At 36.0% G+C, this 8,933-nt stretch overlaps 1 pseudogene; it reads left to right on the top strand.

Annotated features, from left to right (window-relative positions):
• The first annotated feature begins 513 nt into the window (after positions 1-513).
• Positions 514-8,933, top strand: part of LOC141551074 (uncharacterized) — a 191,745-nt pseudogene continuing 183,325 nt past the window's right edge.

Below are 8,933 nucleotides of genomic sequence, written 5' to 3'. Positions count from 1 at the left end.
TTAATTGGAGAGTTTAATTGACTGGACAGGACTCTCGTCTCAAAGTATCCAGTAATGAATGGGGGAACCATTAACACTTTTATAGCTCTTCAGACAAAGGGAAGGAAAAAGCGGGAAAATCAGGATGGGGGGAAGTTATAAACTTTTACTAAAAGCCAGAGTCAGGATGTTTGAATAACAGAAGTCAAGATGTCAGTGAAGTATCTGTGATAGTCTTATCTTTTGCAATATCTTAGAGGGGCAGTGTCATAAATTCTTGGGGGCAGAAGGAGCTAGGAGTCAGGATGCCTGATCTGCTCCTCATCTCCCATTGACAATTTATAACCTTAGAGCAAATGGTCCTCAGTCTTAAGGAACCAGGGGGGTTTTATGACTTAGGGGACTGAGGCAGAACAGTTAAGGAAACTGAGATAGAACAATTCATGGAAACTCAGTCAGGACAATGAGGGAAACTAGTACAGGTAAACTGAGGTAGAACAGGTCAAGGAGACTGTGACACAACAAGAGGTTTAGATGAGCTCCCCCTCCCTCAAGTTCCAACGTGGAATCAACAGAGGAACCCTCGCTATTGAGGAAGCACCGGGTAAGAAGATTGCATTTCTTTCTCCCCCACCCTCACTCAGCACCTCTGGTCTTTCCTCTCCCTCCCTCATAGAATGGGGATCACAGAGGAAGTCAAGGCCTTTTTCAGACCTCTCCTATATGGCTTGGCAACCTGTCATTTAAATGCTCCTATCCTGTCCCCATACTGGGGTACTATACAGTGGGTAGATTGGGGACTCAATCTTATCTTCTCAAATCCCTGGAAAAGTTTTCCACCACCTTTTAAAACAGAAGTTTACCAGCATTCTGGACAAGCGGGCCACACCCCTCCCAGAAACTTTGCCTGGCTCTTAAAGGAGCCGAAGCTTCCAGCTCTCTCAGAAAGCATGTTTGTCCCATACATTGTTAAGAGAATGAAGATAGCTTCTTTATTTCTTTTCTCTTCTCATTCCCTGACTGCAGCAGGAAATGAGGAGTTAGAGGGACAGATTGAAACTATTTGAAAACTCTTTAACTGCTTTCAATTTGGTGAACACTGTTCACGAAGTTTTTTTCTGGTAAGCCACCATACCACCCTTCTATGGGGAGGGGGGGGAGAATGGGACAGCTCAATTTCCTGGGGCACACAAGTGGAGCTGCCTAGAGCCTTAGTCTTCGCATGCAGATTTGCCTTCCCAAGGATATTTGGATAGACAAATTTCTGCGGGTTGACAAAGTTTTTTTGTCACATTTTTCTGTCTCTGGGGATGCCCCAGAGAAGAAGAGCTCTTTAGAATTGGGAAAACTTGGGAACCCTAAAGACTCACCTTTAGGCTGTCTCTTAATGCAGAGACACACTAGGCTTGGAAAAATACCTCCACCTCAAAATTTGAACACTGATAAGATTACCAGAAAGGGCCAATCTCCCTCCACCCACCAACTCTCGGGAGCCCTTGAAAAGAGCCTTCTTTGCATCTTAAAAGTGTTTTTTTTCTTTCAAATCCTGGTATTAACACTTCTGTCCTCAGGCAAAAGCAGCTAGCCCACAGGCCCAGCAGAATTGTCTTTGAAAGAACTGGAAAAAACTCCCAGCATAATAAGGGACCTGGGACCCACCCCCGAACTTTTTCAGGGGTTCAAGGCCAATATACTAAGGCCAAAACTAGAGGAGCCCATTCTGAGCCCTCTATGTTTCTCCCACTCTGCTGCTACAAACAGCTGTTGGGTTTTTTTTTTTTTTTTTTAAACTCTTGTCACCTGAACTAAAAAACCTGAAACTCTCTCTCTTTAAAAATTAACCCTGGGATAGACATTAACCTCAGGGATTCAGAGCATTTTTTGAACTTTTTGCTCTTAGCATTTTCTCCTACTTTGATTGTTAGATGGGTCATCAGCATTCTTAATGCAGCCCACAAATGGGTCCTGATATATTTCCTGCTAAAGGCCCCATTCCCCAATGTCCTCATTTCCACCCTGGAGAACACTCCACTTTTAATCTGCTCCTGAGATCTGTTTTCTCTAGGCTTCAAACTTTTGATTCTCAACTGCCCTTCAGCCAGGAGGACATGGGACAACTGGCTGGGGATGACTGACGGGGACAAACACCCCTTAGATGCCCTGATACCATTTTTAGGCCCCACACCTCATGCCTTACCTCCTGGCATGAACTCCATGAAATCTCTATGACTCTTGCCAGCTCAAAGCACTTAAATGAAGTTGAGATCTTCATCCTTTTTCCCTTACATGAATTTAAGTTTTCACTGCTTCACTGAAGAGGGGACCTCAAAACTCTGAAAATCCTTGAAGGAGAAAATCTCCTTCAACTCTGCCACATTGAAGGACCCTGTCCCAAGGGATAAACAGTTTTATTCTTGTTATCTGGGTGGGGTCAGCTCAGTCCTGAAACTCATTGAATTCAATTCAAATTCTAACTCAAGATGAAACCCAGCAAGGAGCCAAATTGGGACTCTACACATGAACCCCCATCAGCTTGTAGCCAAAGCTCCTATTATAAAAAGAGCCAAACTAAAACCCTCTCTTTGCAGAGATTCCAAATATGCCAGCTCCATGCTTGGCATCCCAAGGAGCCTCTGTCCACTGGAATACTCTTTCCAGTGCCATCCTCTCTTTATCTTCATCTATTTCCTAACCAGGCTTTATGCCTCTCTGTCAGGATTTCTAGCCTTACTTCCAACCCCATAATAAACCTATTTTATAAATCTCGGTTTTCAGATCTGTAAATTCTTTTACAGAGAATCTCTGCACTGCCAGAAGAGAGTCCCCAAAACTTTCTACTCTTGTGCCAAATCCCAAGGGGTTGCAGGGGAGTCAGTTCCCTGAACCCCTAACCTGCCACCAGACCTTATCATTTAACTCCCTGACCACCAGAAACCCTAATTTCATTTTGGTTCCCTAAATTTAAATCTCATCACTATGATAGGCTGAATCCCTAAGAATAATGATAACCTCCTATTCTAATTTCTTCATTTACTAATATGTTTCTCTTCCTTTATTGTCTCCCCATCTTAATGGTTTTTCCATGGTTAAAACTCATTTTTAGTTCCTCAATGAAGGCTATTTTATTCTCTTTGCCTTAAACTCAACTCCCTTCCCCTCCATCTTCTACTTTGAACATAGCTACTCCTTACACTGTGTTCCTTTTAAAATTTGTTCCATAGGTAACAGATTAGTTTTAATTTTAAACCTTTTCCTTTTTATCAACTCTCCATCTTCTTAAACTCACTGAGCTTTGTCTGCTTCCTGATAGTACAATTTCCCCAAATACACATTTCAACACTGGTAGTATTTTTACTCATTACCCCTGATTCATTGAGGGAGTTGAAATATTCTTTACTACCTATAGCCACTTCTGGGCTTTCCCTCTGTCACCATAACTCAGTAATCTCTCTTCCTTTGAGGTTCATTCAATCCATATTTATCACCTAATCAAGATTCTAGTAATTGCTGCCTACCAATCTCCAGAACATTTTCCTTTTTTCTTCAATGAGTTCAGTATATGGTTCAGTCTTTCTTTCTCAACTCCTGCCATCATATTAGAAGACTTCAACATATATATTGATATTCCCATTAACATACTAACATCACAAATTCTCAACTTGCTAATATCCTAGGATCTCCTCTTGCACTCCACTTCAATTATACATAGAAATGGATATATACTTGATCTTCTATTTCCATATTCAAGAATTTCTTTAATTATTAATTTTCTTTAATAATTAATTTGTTATTATTCCAATTCTTTCTTCTACAACAAACTCTGTTCTTTGTCATCACTGTGACCTCCAATCCCATCACTTCTCATTCCCCAACCTCTGCCAAGGGTATCTTTCCCTCTCTGGCAACCCTTTCCATCTTGAGCCCATGATAGACCAGTTCAACTTACACTGTTCTCTTCTTATGAATACCTTGTCCTCATCTTATTGAAGATCTTGTTCTGCCAAATCTATTGCTCCTATTCCTACTTAAGAAATGCTGAAGAAACCTGGAGAAAATAATGAAACTGTGTTTGCTGAATCCACTATAAATTTGTGTTACACAATTTCAACTTACTAAGGCAAAGCGACTTTTTAATACTTTCCTAAGTGATTCACTGACTCATTCACCATGGTGGCTTTTCCATACCACTCTTGCTGGATTATGTGATGAGTAATGTTTTAAAATGCAGGAAGGGTTCATTGGAACCTGGTTGTATAGGTCTTAGGTGCCAAACAAATAGTTTGTATTTGGTCCAAAAGGAAATGAGAAATCACTGGAGTTTACTGATGAGAGAAAAGTAATATTTTAGGAAAATCATATATGGTAATCGGGAGAGAAAAGATAAGGTAGGACAAAGAAGTCAAACTCAAATAGAAAGGAATGCCACTAAGCTCTATATTTGCAGGCTACATGTTGAGCTAGAAAACCACATATTAATATTACCTATGATTTATTATATTTTTATTTATTTTGTGAAATATTTTTTCATTGTATTGACTCTCATTTAGGCTACACTGGGATATATTGTGGGCTGTGTTTTGATACCTCTTCTCTAATTTAACATTTTCTTCCCATGTATCATTTTTGAATAATTTTTAAATGTTATTTAATATTTCCCAATTACATGTAAATATTCTTAAACAATTTTTTTATTATAGCTTTTTATTTACAAGATATATGCATGGGTAATTTTTCAGCATTGACAATTGCAAAACCTTTTGTTCCCACTTTTTCCCTCCTTTTCCCTACCCCCTTTCCCAGATGGCAGGTTGACCAATACATGTTAAATATTAAATAATTATTATTTTTTTAAAATTGTGTTCCAAATTCTCTCCCTCTCTTTAGCCCTCTCTCTTTCCTTGAGAAAACACATAGTTTGATATAGATTATATATGTGAACTCAAAATACATTCCAATGTTAACCATGTTACAAAAGAAAACATAAACAAATTAAAATAATGCAAATATAATAAAGAGATGCATGCTTCAATCTGCATTTAGAGTTCATCAGTTCTCTCATGGGAGATGAAAAGCATTTTTCATCATGGATTCTTTGTAATCATCTTAGATCATTTTCTTAATCAAAGTAGTTAAATCTCTTACAGGTGATTAGCCTTATAATATTGTTGTCACTATGTACAATGTTATCCTGGTACTGCTTATTTTAATTTGCATGAGGAATATTTTCAGGTTTTTCTGAAATCACCTTGTTGGTCACTTCTTAAAACATAGTAATATTCCATCACAATCATATATCACAATCTATTTAGTCACTCACTAATTAAAGGACAGCTCCTCAATTTTCAATTCTTTGCCACCATGAAATGAGTTACTATGAATAATTTTGAAGAAATAGATTTTTCCCTTTTTAAAAAATGGTCTTTTTGGGAGGCAGTATGAGTAGAGGTATTGTGAAATCAAATGTTATGTCAAGTTTTATAATCCTTTGGGCATAGTTCCAAATTGTTACTGGTAATGACTGGATCAGTTCTAAATTCTACCAATAATGAATTAATGTCCCAATTTTCCCTCCTCCTCTTTAGCATTGTCCTTTTCCTTTTTTTTTTTTTTTTCAGGTGTGATATAATATTTCTGAAATTTTTTAAACCACATTTCTCTGATCAATAGTGATTCGGAACATTTTTTTTTATTATAGCTTTTTATTTACGAAACATATGCATGGGTAATTTTTCAACACTGACCCTTGCAAAACCTTCTGTTACAACTTTTCCCCTCCTTCCCCCCATGCCCTCCCCCAGATGTCAGGTAGTCCAATACATGTTAAATATGTTAAAGTATATGTTTAATACAACATATGTATACATATTTATAGTTATCTTGCTGCACAAGAAAAATAGGATTTAGAAAGAAAGTAAAAATAACCTAAGAAGGAAAACAAAAATGTAAGCAGATAGTAACAGAAAAAGTGGAAATGTTATGTTGTGGTCCACTCATTTCCCATAGTTCTTTCACTGGGTGTAGCTGATTCTCTTCATTACTGAACAATTGGAACTGATTTGGATCATCTCATTGTTGAAGAGAGCCACATCCATTAGAACTGATCATCATATAGTATTGTTGAAGTATATAATGATCTCCCAGTTATGCTCATTTCACTTAGCATCAGTTCATGTAAGTCTTTCCAGGCCTCTCCGAAATCATTCTGCTGGTCATTTCTTACAGAACAATAATATTCATATACTACAGTTTATTCAGCCATTCTCCAATTGATGAGTATCCATTCAATTTCTAGTTTCTAGCCACTACAAAAAGGGCTTCCACAAACATTTTTGCACATGTGGGACCCTTTCCCTTCTTTAAGATCTCTTTGGGATATAAGCCCAGTAGTAAGTAACACTGCTAGATCAAAGGGTATGCACAGTTTGATAATTTTTTGAGCATAGTTCCAAATTGCTCTCCAGAATGGTTGGATTTGTTCATAATTCCACCAACAATGTATCAGTGTCTCAATTTTCCCACATCCCCTCCAACATTCACCATTATCTTTTCCTATCATCTTAGCCAATCTGAGATGTATGTAGTGGTACCTTAGATTTGTATTAATTTGTGTTTCTCTGATCAATAATGATTTGGAACATCTTTTCATATGACTAGAAATCGTTTCAATTTCTTCATTTGAAAATTGTCTGTTCATATCCTTTGACCATATATCAATTGGAGAATAGCTTGATTTCTTATGAGTCAATTCTCTATATATTTTGGAAATGAAGCCTTTATCAGAACCTTTGACTGTAAAAGTGTTTTCCCAGTTTATTGTTTCCCTTCTAATCTTGTCTGTATTAGTTTCGTTTGTACAAAAAGTTTTTAAATTGATGTAATCAAAATTTTCTATTTTGTGATCAATAATGATCTCTAGTTCTTCTATAGTAACAAATTCCTTCCTCCTCCACAGGTCTGAGAGATAAATTATCCTATGTTCTTCTAATTTATTTATAATCTCTTCTTTATGCCTAGACCATGAACTCATTTTGATGTTATCTTGGTGTATGGTGTTAAGTGGTGGTCAATGCCTAGTTTCTGCCATACTAATTTCCAATTTTTCCCAGCAGTTTTTGTTAAGCATTGAATTCTTATCCCAAAAGCTGGGGTCTTTGAGTTTGTCAAACACTAGAATGCTATACTTATTGACTATTTTGTCCTCTGAACCTAACCTATTATACTGATCAACTAGTCTATTTCTTAGCCAATACAAATGATTTTGGTGACTGCTGCCTTAAATTTGATACAGCTAGGCCACCTTCATTTGACTCTTTTTTCATTAGTTCCCTTGAAAGTCTTGACCTTTTGTTCTTCCAGATTAATTTTTTTTTTTTTTTTTTCTAGGTCATTAAAATAGTTTCTTGGGAGTCTGATTGGCATAGCACTAAATAAATGCATTTGTTTTGGGAGTATTGTCATCTTTATTATATTTATTCAACCTATCCAAGAGCACTTAATATTTTTCCAATTGTTTAGATCTGACTCTGTGTGGAAAGTGTTTTGTAGTTTTGTTCATATAGTTCCTGACTTTCCCTTGGCAGATAGATTCCCAAATATTTTATACTATTGGCAGTTATTTTAAATGGACTTTCTCTTTGTATGTCTTGCTATTGGATTTTGTTAGTGATGTATAAGAATGCTGATGATTTATGTGGATTTATTTTGTATCCTGCAACTTTGCTAAAGTTGTGGATTATTTCTAATAGCTTTTTAATAGAATCTCTGAGGTTTTCCAAGAATACCATCATATCATCTGCAAAGAGTGATAATTTAGTTTCCTCATTACCTAATCTAATTCCTTAGAGCATTTTTTCAATGTGACTATTGATAGCTTCTTCTGGAAACTGTCCACTTGTGTCTTCTCACCATTTATTAACTGGCGAATGGCTCTTATTTTTATAAATTTGGCTCAATTCCCTATATAGTTGAGAAATGAGGCCTTTATCTAAGAAACTTATTATAAAACTATTTCCTCAGTTTCCCGATTTTCTTATAATTTTGATTGCATTGGTTTTGTTTCATGCACTCATTATTTTCTGTGTTCCTCTCCATTTCTTGTTTGGTCTGAAACTCTTCCCTTGGCCATAGATCTTACAGGTAAATTTATTTGTGATATCATACTTTGTCTGAATCATTTATCTATTTTGACTATGCTTGCAAACCATTTGAGATGTTGAGCTATATCTAGTTTCTGTCAAATTGTTTTGTACTTTTCCCAACAAATTTTGTAAAATTTTGAGTTCTTATCCCTTAAGTTTGGATATTTGTGTTTATTAAATTATTAGTTGAATTTAGATTACTGTAGTTATTTAACACTGTGTATTCTTTATCTAATCCAGTTCACTGATACACTGTTTTATTTCTTACTCAGAACCAGTTTGTTTTGATTATTACCACTTTGTAATATAGTTTGAAACCTGAAATTGCTAGGCTGCTTTCCTTCACAGTTTTTCATTGATTCTCTTGATGTTCTTAACCTTTTTTTCCAGATGAATGTTATTATTTTTTCTAATTCTTTATTATTTTGATTGATATGGCTCTGAATAAGTAAATGAGCTTAGGTAGAATTGTCATTTTTATTATATTGGCTCATTCTACCCATGAGCAATTCATATTTCTCTAACTGTTTAGACCTGTCTTTATTTATGTGAAAAGTGTTTTGTAATTGTGTTCATAAAATCCTTACATTTCCTTGGCAGGTAGACTCCCTAGTATTTTATATTGTCTGTAATTATTTAGAATGGAATTTCTCTCTTCCAGGGGTTTATCTAGATATAAAATGCAATTCTATCCTCTTTCCTACCTAATGAGTTCCTTTTAAATCTTGTGTAGTTTTCTATTAGAGTTATTAATCACACTCCACCAAGTCTTAATCATGTTTATGAAGCAGAATTTATATCTCATAAATTAGTCTA

Source organism: Sminthopsis crassicaudata, chromosome 1, assembly GCF_048593235.1.
Source record: "Sminthopsis crassicaudata isolate SCR6 chromosome 1, ASM4859323v1, whole genome shotgun sequence".
Classification (NCBI taxonomy): domain Eukaryota; kingdom Metazoa; phylum Chordata; class Mammalia; order Dasyuromorphia; family Dasyuridae; genus Sminthopsis; species Sminthopsis crassicaudata.
This window is presented reverse-complemented; position numbering and strand designations above follow the sequence as displayed.